The following is an 18,580-nucleotide window of genomic DNA, read 5'->3' on the forward strand; positions in this document are numbered from 1 at the left end:
ACCATGGACAGTAGATGCTGGCCCCTTGGCATTTTTGTGATAACCCCCTCCCCCAATCCTGACTCTTCTCACTCACTCTCTCACTTCCCGTCGTCTCTTTCCCCAATCTCCCTCGGCGCTTGAGCAGAGAGAGGAAGCCGCCGGGTCCTTGAGGATCACGTCGTGGTCGGTGCCGAGCGTGGCCGTCAGCGCCGCCGGACTCCGCACCTAGAGCGCGCAGCAGTCCATGTTGGCGAGGAGCCACCTGTGTGGGTTGGTGCTGAACGAGTCCACGGCCTCGGCGCCCACGACGACATGGCGGAGCTCCGGGCACACGCTCGCGACGCTTGGTAGGCCGCGTCCACGTGCACCCACACGCCGCGCCACGCCACGGCGGTGCACAGCCCGCGGAGAGGGTCGACCGCCGCAGTCGGGGTGGTCCCCACAGTCGCAAATAGGAACAGCGGGATCCTGCCCGTGGCCTCATCGGGGCGCACCGCCATGGCTAGCGCCCTGGGCGAGAGAGCGAAGCCAGTCTCCCTAGACATTGGTATCTCGCGGCAGTTTCCCCGACAAATGCTAGCGATGCGCACGACCTTCTGGAATGAGAAGTGGGTGCCGCGCGGGTCACCGACGGACGCAGCCCGCAACAATTCCTTCTCCGGGCCGTCCAACGAGCAGTGGGTGCCAGGGAGCAGTGCAGTGGCGGTGGCGTTTCCGCCGATCCAGACAGAGGCAGGCGCACGAACCTGGCGGGTGCGATGAAGGAGGAGACGAAGGCGGCGAGGCAGGGGACAGGAAGAGGTGGTGCCGCGACCTCGGCGAGGGCAGCCACCGGTGGGGCCCTGGCGCGCGCGCTGCGCGGCCGCAGGTAGGGCGTGGTTCCCCACGGCAGCTCGCCTGCGGCGGCGTGCGCGGTGCGTGCGAGCGGGAGCTCTGCTCCGCCTGTCCCATGGCGAGCGAGCGCTGCCGCCGTCGACGTGGGCGCGGTGCTGCAGGGAGCTGCGCATGCACCTACATCTGCTCGCCGGGCACTGCCGCCTCGCCCGCAAGCCCAGGCTTTTCTTCCCGCGCTGCCTCCCTCTGCTCCTCCCCACGCAGGCTCCTGTGCCCGCCTCCTGCTTCCCCGACGCCGCCGCTGCGGCCTACGGCGCAGCACCCGGCCGATGGGGCCGCCCCGGGCGTCATCGCGCGCCTCATGGGCCTGGACTCCTGGCCGGCCACCGCCGCGCCGCTGAGACCGCAGAAGCAGAAGAAGGTGGCGTCACGCCTGGATTGGGGGAGGGGGTTATCACGAAAATGCCAAGGGGCCAGCATCCATTGTCCATGGTGGCGTGCCCACGTCGGATGCTAGCACCTGCGTGACCAGGTTTGGACCGTTGGATACCAAAAAGTATAGTTCCAGTACCCAGAAGTTACGTTTTTTAGTTGGAGTACCCATCTGTGAAACACCAAATAGTTTAGGTACCTGTAGTGCAATTTACTCAAAAAAAAAAACTATTCGCCACATGCATTGGGGTTTGGATCGGAGCGAGGAATCAATTATTCTTGAATACATACCTGCAAATGTTTTCCGGACTAAAAATGATTACTATCTAGAGAAAGTAACATACTACCTCTGTCCCACAAAGGATGTAACTATGGTATGCGTTTCAGTTAAAATGTTTTATGTTTGATCAAGTTTATAGTAAATAGTATTCACATTTATAATTCAAAATTAATTTATTATAAAAATACATTTTATAATTAATCTAATGATATTTTTTGATATTATAAATATTTATATTTTTTATTTATAATTGGTCAAACTTGATATACTAAAACATGATACTGTTGTAGAATTATATTCTTTTGGGGACGGAGAGAGTACATACAAAGTTTATTGATTGTGAAACGAAAATGATTCGCTGACTAGTCTCTTGTACGATGCCACTGCTGCTAGCCTATATGTAAACCATTGCCGTACGGAGCACAAGACACAAGTGAGCCTTACATTTCCCAAAACACAAACGTACTGTCATGGCCACCTTCTACTTCAAACCACAACCGTGCAGCAGCAGCAAAAGCAGGAGATGCCATATTGCTCCAGCTCCTGCTGCTGCATCACAGCTGCTCAGGCGATGCCCAAGCATTTCATGGAGGTGGCAGCAGCCGCGGCGGCAGCACGCCATCATGTAGCAATGCCACCAACGGCAACAAGATGAGGGTGACTACCGCCTGCGCCAAAACACCGGCATCTTCCACCCATCCATCTGGGGAGATTTCTTCCTTGGCGCAGCTCCACCAACCCTGCAGCTTCATCACAACAGGAGGTTTATTAGTTCACCGATACATAACTCTCCTTCATTCCTTTGTATACACATGTAGTTACCAAATTCTTGAAACTAATTAATGAACTGAAGAAGTGGTAGTTAGATTTCAGTTGCATTTCATTATTATGATGAGTTTAACTATGTAGTGTTTTCATCAGACTCATGACCAGATGGCAAAACAAGCCGACAGACTGAAGGAAGAAGTGGCCGAAATGATGACCACTTCTACTACTTGATGCATCTCATCAAGAGAAGAGAAGTGATAGTAGTAGCCTGCAAGAGAGGCTGCACCTCATCGATGCATTGGAGCATCTATGCTTGGATCACCTGTTCGAAGAAGAGATCAGTGCTGCACTTGCACAGATTGAGAATGCTGATGTCAGTGGCTATGATCTTGGGACAGTAGCTCTATGGTTTTTTCTACTGCGAAAACATCGATACAAGGTCTCATCAGGTAGCAATTAATGAACAATTTGTGCATTGTTAGCATATTAATTAGATACAAGGTGATTTATGTTTCATGGTCTATCCGTCTATGTTAATAATACTCCCACCGGTCTAGTTTGTAAGACATTTCCTTATATCAAGGGTCAACCTTTATAATCTTTGACCAATAGTTCGGCCAATAATTTTTAACTATCGTAATACAACCTTGATGCTATTGTATTTCTTTACACCTAAAAAGACTCTAAAGTAATCATCTACCCAGTGATACCAAATCACGTCTATATCCGTATATCACCCGGTCTACCAGCCATGTCCTGCGTCAGAAGTCCCAAGTCGAACCGCGCCAGAAGTCCGACGAAATCCTGCACCTGTGCCACTGCCAGGCCTCCTTGCCTTGTACCCTGCTATCCTACTGGCCGCCGTGCGTTGCCATTGCCACCAACTAGCCTTCAGTGCGAGCGTACAGATGGACCTTGAATGATTATATTGCCCTTCGTGAGGAGTCCTCTAGCGTACGGCCGGAAGAGGAGGACGTCTATGCCTATATGATCTTTTTATAAAACTAGATGATTCTCCTAATGTTAAACGGGAGCACAAAAATATGTACGAGATGTCTTATATTGTGTTAAAATTCTTACCAAGCCAGGCATGTGTTTATAAATAATCTTTTGTGTTAAGATTTTTTAATGGAGAAACATTGTTCGAGTGGTGCATGGATAGGACGAGCACAGCGCAGGTATGTGACCGAGTCGTTCACACTTAGTGGTATTATTTTTTACCGTTGCAACGCACGGGCACATCCCTGTCCAATACGAATCGTACTACACTCGGAGCTCACATGTCCGCGTCCTACCCGGTTACGATACGAAGACCAGATCCACGTGTCCGCATCCAATACAAAGTTCTTGGAGCTCATGTCTCTATGTCCGATTAGTAATGTTCAATTCAAAAAATTATGACCCGGTGCAACGCACGGACATATATCTAGTGTAATAAAATGTACTTACTATCAATAATCATAAGTTTATAATCATAAACTATATATAAAATAAATAAATGGTCAAAGTCTAATTTTGGATACCGTGCCATGCAAGACTATGTCTTAGGTCTGGTTTAGTTCCCAAAAATTTTCACCCCAAACTATCACATCGAATCTTGCGACACATGCATGGAGTATTAAATATAGACGAAAAAAAACTAATTGCACAGTTTGGTTGAAAATCACGAGACGAATGTTTTAAGACTAATTAGCCCATGATTAGCCATAAGTGCTACAGTAACTAACATGCGCTAATGATGGATTAATTAGGCTTAATAAATTCGTCTCGCAGTTTTCAGGCGAGCTATGTAATTAGTTTTTTTATTAGTATCCGAAACCTTTTTCGACATCCCCGAAATATCCGATGTGACATCCAAAAATTTTTATTTCGCGAACTAAACACACCCTTATAAACTGGACCAGCGAGAGTAGCATTATTTGTCAGAACTGATCAAGCAGACAGGCATGTCTCAAATGTGATAAAATAACAAGAAGATATGCTGGGCATGTGGTGCTACAGTGCATGGACTGTGGCAACGTTATGTCTAATCTTTATAGCTCAAATATGAAAATTGTTTTTTGAAAGCATGCTATACTTTCTTCTAGTTCTAAAAAGCAGCTGATATTTTGACAAATTCTATGTCATATTCCAGATGTGTTTGTGAGGTTCAAAGATGAAGAGGGAGGTTTTATTGCAGACAGTCCTAAAAAGCCTACTAAACCTTTACAATGCTGCGCATCTGAGGACCCATGGAGAGATAATACTTGACCAGGCCATACTATTCAGCCAAAAGCACTTAGAAACAATGATGCCCTACATGGAGGATTCATTAGCAGGTTAAATAAAATCTGCACTTGAGATCCCCCTCCCTAGAAGCGTTAGAATTTATGAGTTGAAGTATTACATCTCAGCATATGAGAAATACACCATGATGCCTGAGAAGGTGTTGAAACTTGCAAAGTTGGACTCAAATATTATGCAGCTCCATCATCAACATGAGTTGTGTATCATTACAAGGTGAAGCAATTATTTTCATTAGAAAATATTAAATAATTATTTCCCAAATTACAAACTAGTTCCATGATTGACAATATTATTGCCTCTAATGTATTTAAAGGTGGTGGATGTAACACCGTAAAAGTTGCAATATTTTAACGTAGGAGAATTTAATTTATTATGCATTTTTGTGGGCATTTGAATTTAGGAAAATAATAATTTTGTTAAAAATAAAATCAAATATAGGTTCACAATCATGTGTGTGCATTCATGCCGCTGCATATTATTTTGTATTGTGTGATTTGAAATCGGATTCCAAATTGAATCGAATTTGCATTCAAAATTGATTTTGAAATTACTTTGGAAAAATTAGAAAAGGAAAAATGAATTTCCCTCCCTCCTTTCTCCCTTTCCCTGTTTTCGGCCTGGTTGGTCTGCGCCCGTGGCCGTTTTCTCCCGCCAGCCCACTCGCGCCCCGCTCCTTCCGCGCTGGCCCAGTTCGGCTTACCTTCCCGCGGGCCGTCCTTCTCCCCGCATGGGCCTACACTCCCGTGGCCAGGGAGCGCCGGCCCGGCTTCGCAGCCAGCAAGGCCCGCAGCGTGCCCCTCCTTTCCTTCCTCTCGCTGACAGTCCGAGCCCGCTCGTCAGGGCGTCTTCTTCCTCGCGCGTAACCAAGCTGGACACCGCCGCTGTCCGAGTCCGTGCCGCCCCCGTCTCCCTCCGCTTGTCGTGTATCCCAAGGCTCCAGGGCCTTAAATACCGAATGCATGTGCCCGCCGCCTCCATCCCAAGCTCCTGCGATTGCAGCCACCTTCGCCGAGCCGCCGCCTAGCCCATGGCGCCTTCGTTGGCTTCCCGCTCGTTCTTTCGGTTTCGGTGAGTTCCCCACCCTCTCCTCTCTCTCCTGGACCTCTCCGTTCAAAAAACCGTGCACCGTAGGCTCTTAACTGTCTTCTCCGGTGAGCTCTTAGCCGTTCCGGCCATGGCGCCGCTGCGCCCGTCATGTTCCGGCCGGCCGCCGTCGTTTCCTCCCTGCCCGCTTCTATCCCGGCCGTCCAAATCTAATCCGACGGCTCATATCGAAGGATACCCCTTCGCTACGAGATTTGCAAAAACCCCCTTATAATTATTTGAGTCTTAACCCGCGGTCCATAGCGTCTTTCCAGATTTCGTTTTCTTCTTTTGAAAGCATACTTTGGTTCGGTTAGATCTAAAATACGTTTTCACTTATTTACAGTTTTACCACCATTCTTGTTTTAGCCATAAAATCTTTGTTTTAACTCCGATTTGATCCGTTCAAGTTGCGTTAGGTTCGTAATTAAGTAATCTACATGTTCATATTACTATTAAGCATGTTTTCAACTTTTAAATTTTGAGGTTAGATTTAATCTATTATTTTACTAAAGGAAAACTTGTTTAACTCGTAACTTCTTTGTTTTAGCTCTGATTTTTGTGATCTTCGCGTCTGTGTGTTCGTAGTGAGGCATAGATTCGTTTTTCAAAATTTTCATCTTGATTTTATGCTGTTGGTGTACTGTTCTAATCTATAGCTTTTGTTTGCTATGCATGATTGCTTCTAGATGCTTGTATGTTGCTGTGATTATCGGGTATAGACGGTGAGCAATTCGTGGGAGATCAAGGGTACTACTTTGATGAGCAGGATCAGCAGGAGTACTTTGCTCAAGGCAAGTATAGCATGGGATCATCCTTGTTTCCTATTTACTTTAATACATTAAATTCATGTTGCATGTGTCGTCTTGATATGGATTCCCTAGAATTGAACTTATACCTTGTCACCTATGGGATATGCATTGGGTAGCTTTGCTAGTGCTCGATTAAACCATGATCTTGTGACTTGACTAATGGTATGTGCAATAAACATTAAAGTATGACTTTTTAGCAACTTGGAAAACAGGGGGCTGAAGTATTTAGCTACTTTCTAAATGCTTCAAATTCCTTTCCCTAAGGACTTATCTGTAAGTGATCATCCGGGACTTACAGTACAGCTGTGTGGGCTACATGGCTCTGGCTTTAGCTCAGTGTGAGGACCTTTTCTAGCTTGTTAGTGGTTACCTTTATTGGTGTAAGAATGGCTTGACGAATCGGGTATAGTGCGGCCTCTGTCCCCATGTGTATAGGATGCGCGTCAATGTGTTATCAGGAAGGGGGGCTCTACATCTGTTTGCCGAGTGAATCTAATGGCCCTAACTTATTAGACGAACTTTTGAAAGGCTTCATAGTGGCCCTTACCTGCTCACCGTGGAAGTATTTTGGGAGTAATTAACCTGGACATATGGGTATCACGACTCACAGTGAAAGTGTACAACCTCTGCAGAGTGTAAAACTGGTATATCAGCCATGCTCACAGTTACGAGCGGCCTTGGAAACCTTACGGAATAGATAAACACTAAGAATTATCTGTTTATGCTATTCATTATTCATGTTTACATTGATCATGTGTTTTTGCATTGAGAATTGAAACAACTTGTTGCTACTCTTAAGCTAAAATTGTGATAACTAAAAGCTGAATGCTGTTAAACCTGTGTCAAGCCTTTTGAGCCTCATGAACCCCATGTTACATTTGTTGAGTACGACATGTACTTACGCTTGTTTATTTTTGTTATTTGGATAAAAATCCTGGATGGGTAACAGATGGCTATGGTAATGATGATTTCCCTGATGATTACTAGACTTGTGGTCAACCAGTTGATGTCCCTGTGATATGGAGCTTCCACGAGAGATCTTTTTTTTTTACTTCCGCTACATTTATGTGAAAACTCTGTTCGTGATGTAATAAACACTTGTGACGATAGTATTCATAATTTGTCGGCTTATTTGTATGACTGATCTCTGGGCGCACATAAGATTTTGCATCCTATTTTATCCTTAAAATCGGGTGTGACAGTGGAAGGGTGTACAAGTTGAATCGAGGCTTCCATTTGTTCGAGATAGACTTGTGGAGTGCTATTTGTGGGCCTTAGGAGTATACTATGAATCATGTTATTCACGAGGGAGAATAATATTGACAATGATTTTTGCCATTGTAACTATCTTGGACTATATTTATGATTCTTATGCAACTCCAAAAGAATGTATATTATTTACCAAGTGCATTGAAAGGTTCGTATTGCTTTCTTACGTACGAATATCTTATGTTAGGTTCACAGAATGAAGTTACATATATCTTTACATTGGAACTTGCAAAGAATAACAACACAGGAAAATATGTGCTACTTTTATCTAGCGAATAAGTTATATATATGTTCAGTAAAACAAATAGGATTATCAAAGTTCTATATATATGAAGATAGAAAACTAGAGAGTTTATTGTTTCCTTGAGATAAATATATTGCGATGGTCATAAGTTATGTCTTTTTGGTCAATCTTTGTTAGCTCCAACATGTGGTCAGCATCAAATGTTCCAGCTAGCTTTGGGGCAAACCAATAACATATAAAGGAATAATTAGATAATCACATTGCACTAAAAAGTTTAAGCATATATATCTATCATTATGATAATATAGAGAATTCATTTGTTTTCCTGAATTTTCATGTGCAGGTGGGATACAAAGGGTGCAAATGATCTCCCAGAGTGCATGAAGTTCGCTTTGGGGAAAATATTGGATAGCTATGAAACCATTGCAAATATGCTTCACCAGGATGAGAGTTATCGTATCCCATACCTAAGATACTTAGTCATGACTTTTTCCTTCCTCATGTACATAATTCATTTTCAGGTCTCACTCTGAATAATTATCTGCAAAAGCGTACGTTATATGTAGTTAGCTACTAGCCTTGCATAATAACTTGATGTTGCTATCAGTGCAAACATGTTTTGTAAACACACACTCAAACTAGCTTTTAAATATTTGAAAATTGGCAATATATTTACTCTCATAAATTTACAGACAAAAGACCTTGTTAGAGTCTACCAGATGGAGGTCAAAATGCTTGAAGAAGGATACATTCCAGAGTCTGTTGAGGAGCATCTTAAGGTTTCATCAAGAACTAGCGCATGTTCCCTTTTGTCATGTTCTTCATTCATTGGGATGCATGATGATGTAGCAACAGAGGATTGCTTGGATTGGGTTTCTAGTGTTCCTAATAAAATGGTCCAGGCACTTTCCGTAATTCTCAGACTAGGAGATGACCTCCAGTCATATGAGGTAATATCTCTCAATCTTTAGCTTAAATGATAACTTTGAAGTCTGAGAGCAGACTGATAACTGGCATTTTTAGTTTGCACTTTGACCTTGGTATTACTCACATCAGTACAGTACATAGTTGTGTTCCCATCTAGCAATGCTGAGGGACTTTTCTTGACAACCTGATATGGATATTTCTTTGCATGAGTTCTACCTTATTTCTTACCAATATCTTTCAATATTTCACTTCATGCAGCGAGAGCAACTGATCCCTCATGTTGCTTCGACAATCGATAGCTATATGAAGGAGCACAATGTTTCAATTGAAGTTGCACGTGAGCAGATACACAAACTAAAAGAGGAATCATGGAAAGATTTTAACAGCGAGTGGCTGAATCCGGATAATTCCTATCCAAAGCCACTATTGGAGCGGATATTCAACTTGACAAGGACAATGGAGTTCATGTACAATCAAGAGGATAATTTCACAAATTGCTGCAACCTGAAGGATACTATCCATTCGTTATTGACGGAACCATTTCTCATTCCAGTTTAGTATTTTGCCATTGGCAACCAGCAAATAAACTGTTATGGTACAGTATAGTATGACGGTTTTTTCTACACAAACTTGTTGCTACTCGCATCGTCAATGTACCACTATGTGTATATATGACAGCATACTCATTTACCATTTTTCTTATTTCTCTATTTACACATTGTCATAAACTTCAAAGTGAAATATACAAGAAAAGTTTAAAGCATGTCCTATTATTTAGTATGTTGTTATACTTACATACTGGTGCATAATTCATAAATATAGGTGTATGTCCAAATAGTCTACGTATACTCACATACTCTTTCTATGTACTGTCCAAGATAGGTAGTAGGATCACACACTCAATGCTCATCTCATCCCTTGGGTTACTAGGATCACATATAGGTGAGAGTAGTTACATACATATAGTGTGGGGTCACTATATACCCAATCATATCCTTGGGTTACTTGGGAATTTCGAGAGTTCCTCCAACTAATAAACCCCTTCTAATTCGATGATTTCATCCAAAAAACTGATTAAGCGATGTGGATTAAGATTTGGCATTTCACCTAGGGCAACAACAGTGATCTACTCCCTTTTTTTCTTTTCACCACATGGCGATCCTCGTTGCTACGATGGGGTCATCAGTTCGATGGATTTTCTTGGAGAAGAATGGCCATGTCGGCGATGGTAGCCCTAGTCCCTCTCTTCTTCCTTATTCTCTCTTCTTTCTTTTCCTCCTTTGCGTGTATAGGGGTGCTATGGCTGTAGGGTTGTCCAAGGGTAGGGTTCGGCAGAAAAAAAAATACGGAGAGAAAGAAAACCACGCCATGGCATGAACTCCAACTCGGGTACTGTATCGGGCTGATGGTCACTGTAGCTCGCGTGGCACTGTGGTCTTTTTTTTTTCTTTCTATACCTTGTTAAGAACATAACTCTATGATCCGAACTCCGATTAATGTGAATAAGTAGTCAAACGGAAAGACGAGCTCTATGCATCCGTGGTCTCCATTCATCCATCCGAGCAATGGATCAAAAAGTAATTTTTAATCTTCCTTTTTAGCCGGTCAACCTTCGCTAAATAAAACACTTGATCCATATTAACATTTGTATTTATGCCATGTATTCTTGGGTGTTACACTTAAGGAGCCTGCCTCTGAAATAACACCATTTCCAGAGACGGTTTCTATAGGCTAGCCAATGCCATTGGGCCCTTTGACTAATTCCAGATGTAGATCTTTGCTAGGGACACCTAAAATCATTTTTTTATAGTAGTGTAATGCAATGGAACTAATGATGAAATTAAGTGTTGCACTACTCTTGAAGGCGATGAGATATATATATCGCTAATGCTTGCCCACTGGTGTCCGCCCCATACGGACGCCGCGCACCCGACTTTTGATGCGCTCTATCCCTAAAAAGTATCTCCCGCTCGTCCCACTTCGCCTCGCCGCCGTGGCCATCCCTGCGCGCCCCCCATCCTGCGTCCGGGAACGTCACTCCGCCACCGCGCGCGGCCCCATCCTACACCTGGCCGTCCAACTCCGCCATCCCCCCTCGCGCGCCCCATCCTGTGCCATGTAGCGCTGCCGCGTCCCACTCCGCCTCGCCATCGTGGCCATCCACCTGTCGTGCCCCCATCCGCGCTCGCCCATCACAACCACGGCGTGCATCGTGCCACCACATCGCCCCGGCGCCACCGAGAGAAGGTCATTGCCGGCCAGGGCATCGTCTCCCGTGGTCGGCCAAAAACACCACGACAGGAGGACCCATATATTGCAAATGCATGTTTCAAGTGTTTCAGAGAGGTATGTTACAAGTGTTTTATATGGATGTTGCAAAAGTAGATCGGGATGTTTCACATGTTGCAAGTGTTTTAGAGGTATGTTGCAAGTGTTTCAGAGGTATGTTGCAAGCGTCTATACAAAATGTTTCATCTGTTTTAGACGTATGTTGCAAGTATTTTATCTAGATGTTGCATATGTTGCTGTGGCTATACACATATGTTGGAAGTGTATGTTACAAATGTTTTACCTGTTTCAGACGTATGTTGCAGAAGTGCTTCATGTTGCAACATTAATAGGCGCACGAAGCGGGCACAAGCAGAGTTGGTTCCCGCGGGCGCAGGCGGTCTCCGCGTGCATGTGGGTAGCGAAGCGGGTGTGGGTGGCCCCCACCTGCATGCGCAACAGCAGGCATGGGCCCGCAGCAGCATGTGGGGGTGGGCGGGCAGGCGCAATAGTTGCTACCGCATGCGGAGCGGGCGCAACAGGCACAGGAGGCGGGGCAAGCGCGGGCGTTCAGATGGGGGCTAGCGTCCGGACGTCCCGGCGCTAGTCACACGAACATATGTTGTTCTTTTTGTGAGGAACAACCTCTGTGTCCTAAAAAGACGTAATTCTAGGTTTGGATTGATTCATCAAACTTCCTTAAATTTGACTACATTTGTGAAAAATATTATTAGCTTTAATTTTTAGACTACAAATACTTATACTAGGAAAAATATATTTTCATAAGAAATATTAATAATTTTTTGTATAAATTTAGTCAAATTTAAAATTGTTTGATTTCTCAAACTTCCGGAGGGAGTAACATCCTCTCATTGATTGAACGATGAAAATGAAAATGACATTATTTTGACATATGGTGTTATGTGTCATGATCATCCACGTGGCTATGGATTTTTAGTTTCCGCGCGCATATCCTCCGCTTGTTGTGTAGTTGATGTCGGCAGCATCATCCACGGGCCACCTCGTGTGCCTCGTGCCTTCGTTATTCAGTGGTGGACATGGAGCTAGCAGGCGTGTACCATTTCTTTGCACCATCAGCATTTTTTCTATTTGCTTTGCTTGCACCATCTACCAACTACCAAGATAAGTCTACCATACGACCATTACACTTTGCCTACCTTCATCAGCTCTATAAATAGCGCACCCTCGCTCTGTGCATATATACAGCTAGCAGTGCTATATCAGAAGCATAAGAAGCCTCACTTAAGCCACTCATCATATCCAGCGAGCATGAGCTCGTCGACGGCCGGCGAAAAGACGTCATGGCCGGAGGTGGTCGGGCTGAAAGTGGAGGAGGCCAAGAAGATCATCCTCAAAGACAAGCCTGACGCCGACATCATCGTGCTGCCCGTCGGCACGCCTGTGACCAAGGATTTCCGCCCTGACCGGGTCCGCATCTTCGTCGACACCGTTGCCGAAACGCCCCATGTTGGCTAGTTGCCCAGCTGCCTTTTACTCCGTCCACAACATAATAAAACATATATATGTATAGTAAAAAGAATAACTCAGAAGATGCCATGATCTATCGTATGTACCCTGTTCATGCATCTTCTGAATGGATCCGGATGTGATGTGTGTTTTACTTTCTATGAATGGTACCATATTATACTACAAAAAAATAACAACGCTCCTGTTCCGGCATATCGTCTTTCTGCATATGGAGAATTAATGTGTTACCACTGTTATTTATGTCTAAAGCATGTTCCAATCCTTGCATGGATGAACGTACGTACGTACGGAAGTGATGATGGACAAATCATTCAGACACAAATGTGCCCCAATGAAAAGTGCAGCTGACCACAGATGTGCCGATTGCATTTTTTTATAAGAAACTTCCTTGCACTTAAGAACAGAGTACAGAGAGTAGCGCCAATAAAAGGCTCCCAATTTACGGAGGTGAGTGCTTCATTAACCACCAGGCACTGATTAACATGAGCAACATGTGTGCAGGATATAGTAGTTTGAGAGGGATGAGAAGACAGAGATGTATGAGCTTGTTTGGCTAAACTATGAGCTGGATGATTTAGAGCTCTTGCAATCTTGTATAGCTTGTTAAGGTTGTATCTATATTTAATTTGTCTGAATGAAATCCTGTGTGAGGGATGAGAAGATAGAGATGTATGAGCTTGTTTAGCTAAACTATGAGCTGAATCCTTGCAAAAAAAAAAACTATGAGCTGAATGATTTAGAGCTCTTAGCTTGCAATATTGTAAACCTTGTAAAGGTTGTCTCTATATTTGTCTGAATGAAATCCTGTGTAGTTGTGCGATGTTCTTTTTTTCAAGTAAAATGAAAAGGACCACAGACACTACCTCTGTTCGATCATATACTATATAATATATGTAACAGCGCAGAGCTCTGGCTACTTTGTACATTTTTAATGGCATCAAACTTTCATATGTCTCAATCGCCTAAACTGTAAGGTAACGTTGAACTGGAAAGAAAACAATTTCAATCACTACAAGTTAGTAGACAGAGTCCTTTATTTAACTTTGAAATTTGCACAACCGTGTTGACAAAAGAGGATTGGGAATTCCTGGCCGCATTACACGCATTCAGCGTTGACAAATTTGCTGCGTCCTTCATCTTCCACGATCGATATCCGTTACAGATATTGTTGTTTAAGCCTTGTTTAGTTTCTCCCTAAAAATTTACACCATATCACATCGAATGTTTGAACACATGCATGAAGTATTAAATATAGACTAAAAAATAACTAATTGCACAGTTTTGTGACTAATTTGCGAGACGGATCTTTTAAGCCTAATAAATCCATAATTCGACAATAAAGTGGTATAGTAACACATGTGCTAATGACGGATTAATTAGGCTTAATAAATTCGTCTCGCGGTTTACTGACGGATTTTATAATTTGTTTTTGTATTAGTATCCGATCACCCCATGCGACACCCGATGTGACATCCAAAAACTTTACACCGTGAAATTAAACAAGGCCTTAATTAGATCGGTGGATTATCCCGTTTGCATGTCCAACACGTTAGCTAATAAGAAGCCAACAGCTGTGCAGCACCTTCTCGTGGCGTCTTTATCAATGATGGTGAAGAGATCAAAAAAGGTTGCATGTTAAGCTGTGTGTCTGAACATATGACATGCGCGCATTTTGCCGTACCACAGCTAGCTAGAACACGTACGACTAGTACTAGCATAATATATACCAGCCATGCGTTCAGTAGAAAGATCAAAAGGTTGCACGTTAAGCTTGCGTGGCTTGTGACTAATTCAGATCTACTTTAAGTGTGTGTCTATTCTCTATTGTCAACAAGATTGCTTGTGGATTGGGATGTCTGCGTTCAGAGGAAAGCAGGGAACAGGTCATCCGATCCATTCATCTCCATCGTACATGCATCCTGCAGGCTGCAGCTGCTCTACTATAAATACCTCACCGGTGCATACTCGCTTCATATAACCTGCAGCAGTACAAAGAAGCACGTACGACAGCAATAAGCAAACACTTGCCCGTGAGTGTGCCTTTCTATATATACCTTACGCTTTTTTGCAATAATGTAGTAGTAGTAGTCTGTTTCCTTTTTTGCATCGTCATCGATCAACTGATTCGCAGTTAATCTCGCGACCCACGACGACGACCATGAGCTCCACGGCGGCGGTGACGACAGCACCGGGGAGCGCCGGCGCCAAGACGTCGTGGCCGGAGGTGGTTGGCCTCAGCATAGAGGAAGCCAAGAAGGTGATCCTCAAGGACAAGCCCGACGCCGACATCGACGTGCTGCCCGTCGGCACGATTGTGACCCCGGTTTATCACCCCGACCGCGTCCGCATCTTCGTCGACACCGTCGCTGAGACGCCCCATGTTGGCTAGTTGCCCAGCTCCCTTTTACTCCAGCCACAACTGAATAAAAGATAATATATGTGTAGTAAACTCAAAATAATAACTCAGAAGATGCCATGATCGATCTATCATGTACCCTGTTCATGCATCTTCCCAATGGTTCTGGATGTGTGTTTTACTTTCTATATGAATGATACCATATTACATATACTACTGTAAATAACAATGCTCATGTTCCGGCATGTCGTCGTTCTGCATATGGAGAATTAGTGTGTTATCACTGTTTTTTATGTCTAATGCACGTTCCAATCCTTGCATGGATGAACGTACTATACGAACTGGTGACGGAAGTGATGATGGACAAATCATTCAGCCACAAATGTGCCCCAATGAAAAGTTCAGCTGACCATTTTTTAACAGGAAACTTCGTTGCACTTAAGAACAGCTAGCGTACGGTGTGTATATATTGCCTGAAAGGCTCCCAATTACAGAGGTGAGTGCTTGCTTAACCACTAACCATGGCACTGATTGACATGAGCAACATGTGTGCAAGATGCAGATAGTTTGAGAGGGATGAGAAGACAGAGGTGTATGAGTTTGTTTAGCTAAACTATGAGCTGAATGATTTAGAGCTCTTGTAATCTTTGCAAACCTTGTAAAGGTTGTCTCTATTTGTCCGAATGAAATTCTCTGTCCGGTGGTGTAGATAAGTTTTTTTTTCTTTGCCGAAGTATTTTATTAACTCAAGATAATTGTCTTGAGCTGAGATAGTATATATAATCTCTCATTTTCTCAACTGCTATAGAAAAACTAATTAAGGCCCTTTTTGGTACAGTTTTTTAGAAAAGTGCTTGCATAAGAAACTGTATAATTTAAGAAAAGGTGTGATGAGGATAACCTGACCTGACCCAGCTTATACTTTTTAATATAAATGGGGGCTACTGTGAGAAGGGCGGTCAAAGGAAACTGCAGAAAAATGCAATGTTTGTGTTTTAATTTCAGCTTATTTGGATCATAAGTTGCTTATAAACTGAACCAAACATGTCCTAAGTCCCCATTAAACCATCCTGCAATGTTTGTAAAGTCTAATCGATTTTTTTATGAATTTTTGTGTGAAAGTTCTTCGTTGCAAAAGAGAATGGTCTAAGTAACAACATTAACACGTGCAAACGCAAAAAAGGGGTGACAACCTCATGCAACTAGGCAAACAAAAATGGTGACAACCTCATGCCACTAGGCTAACAAAAAAGCTAGGTTAAATTCACAAAAGCTTACCATCGTCTTTCTTCGTTGGCAAACCTCAACTGATGACTGCATGCTCTTTTTTTTCTCAAGTAATAAAATGAAAACGACTATATATGTAAGTGCAGAGCTCTGGCTACTTAGTAAATTTTTTATGGCACCAAACTTTCAGATGTCTCAGTCGCCTAAACTATAAGGCAGCGTTGAACTGAAAAGAGAAGAATTTGGTCAGTCTCAGTGGGAGTTTCATGTGAGTTTCATTTATATTAAATAGGTTGCCATGTATGTATTTTGATGTTATGGCAGTGTATTTAAGAAGAGAGAGAAGAAATGAGTTTCGTGTAGATAAAACTCTTTTGGCATGATTAACAACTCTATATGAGTCATGAAATTAAATGTCTATAAAACCGTAGAATGAAACTCTCAATTGAGAGTGGATATATGTTTCATCCAAGTTTCATTTCATTTTATTTCATATGACATGGCAGTCTTGAAAACAATGCCACGAAACTCTTCACTAGATAGAGACCTTTATTTAACTTTGAAATCTGCAGAATCGTGTTGACAAAAGAGGGTTGGGAATTCTGCCCGCATTATACGCATTCAGCTTTGACAATTTGGTGCATCCTTCATCTTCCACGATCGATATTCCTTACACCTTACAGATATTGGATTATCCCGTTTGCATGTCCAACACGTCAGGCTGTCTCCAATAGGAGACCCATTGCGGAACCTAAACTCAAAATGGGTCTTCAACATAATACCTATAGCCTCCAACAGACTACCTATATGGAAGACCCATTTTGGATGTCAGGAGAGACATAACCCAAATCTGAGTATCCTCTCTCCTGGAGACCCATTTGCAGAAAATGTTGTCTTTTGGGTTTTGTTGTTGAAGAAGACCAAAAATATATATTGAACCCTTTGCTTGTAGCGCTACCTAAAAAACGAATGGGCCTTGTATTTTGGGTCGCGGTTGTTGGAGACGGTCTCAGCTGTGCAGCATCTTCTTTTGGTGTCTTTATCAATGATGATGAAAGATCAAAAGGTTGCACGTTAAGCAGTGTCTGAAGATATGACATGCGCATGCATTTTGCCGTACCACAGCTAGCTAAAACGTACGACTAGTACTAGCATATATACCAGCCATGCATGTGTTTAGTAGAAAGATCAACAGATATAGATTGCACGTTAAGCTTGCGTGGCTTATGACTAATTATCAACAAGATTGCTTGTGGATTGGGATGTCTGCGTTCAGAGGAAAGCAGAGAACAGGTCATCCGATCCATTCATCTCCATCGTGCATCCTGCAGGCTGCAGCAGCTCTCTATAAATACCTCACCGGTGCATACACGCTTCATATAACCAGCACCAGCAGTACAAAGAAGCACGATAACAAGCAACACTTGCCCGTGAGTGTGCCTGCCTTTCTGTAGCTTACGTTTTTTTGCAACAATGTAATAGTAGTCTGTTTCCTTTTTTGCATCGTCATCGTTTAACTGATTCGCAGTTCAATTCGCGACCCACGACGACGACCATGAGCTCCACGGCGACAGCGGCGGCGGCACCGGAGTGCGGCGGCCCCAAGACGTCGTGGCCGGAGGTGGTTGGCCTCAGCATAGAGGAAGCCAAGAAAGTGATCCTCAAGGACAAGCCCGACGCCGACATCGTCGCGCTGCCCGTCGGCTCGATTGTGACCCCGGAGTAGTGATCCATCGTTTTTTTTATAAGTTTTCTAGTAGATCGAGTCATCTAGGGTTAGAGTCTCTTCATGCCAAGTTTCTTAGTACCGGGGTTATCTCCTCCTCCTCCTCCTCTCCGGCGATGGCGAGGGGGCAGGATAGATTCGTTTTCTCCAAGGCGGCTCTATTGAAGATGAGGGCATCGGCTTGACGACATAGAGACTTGGCTTTCCGAACGGCAACATCAAGATAGAGATGATGTCATCGTCATAGAATAATTTTCTCCGGTCTCTTCACCGTTTTATTGTTGTTAGATCTGACCATAATGAAGGACTAGGAAGAATAAGTTTCAGATCAGTCTTTCTTATTCTTTGGTGGCAGAAAGAAGAAGAAGACACAACAAAGAAGAAGTTTCTTCATTTCGTCTGCAGGAATGTTGGCCGTCGTTCGTTGGGCATATATTTTTAGGCCTTTTGCCGAGTGTTTGCCAGTGTGGTCAACTATACTAATCGTCATACAGGTTTGGAGTTAAGATATTGGGCTATACAAAGCGTAGGTACAATTTAGATGATTAGGTTCTGGATATACACAGTGTATTCCAGT

At 43.5% G+C, this 18,580-nt stretch overlaps 1 pseudogene; it reads left to right on the forward strand.

Moving 5' to 3' along the window:
* The first annotated feature begins 1,998 nt into the window (after positions 1 to 1,998).
* On the forward strand, positions 1,999 to 9,475 carry LOC136514252 (alpha-terpineol synthase, chloroplastic-like; annotated as a pseudogene).
* Positions 9,476 to 18,580: the final 9,105 nt, after the last annotated feature.

Source organism: Miscanthus floridulus, chromosome 16, assembly GCF_019320115.1.
Source record: "Miscanthus floridulus cultivar M001 chromosome 16, ASM1932011v1, whole genome shotgun sequence".
In the NCBI taxonomy this organism is placed as follows: Eukaryota; Viridiplantae; Streptophyta; class Magnoliopsida; order Poales; family Poaceae; genus Miscanthus; species Miscanthus floridulus.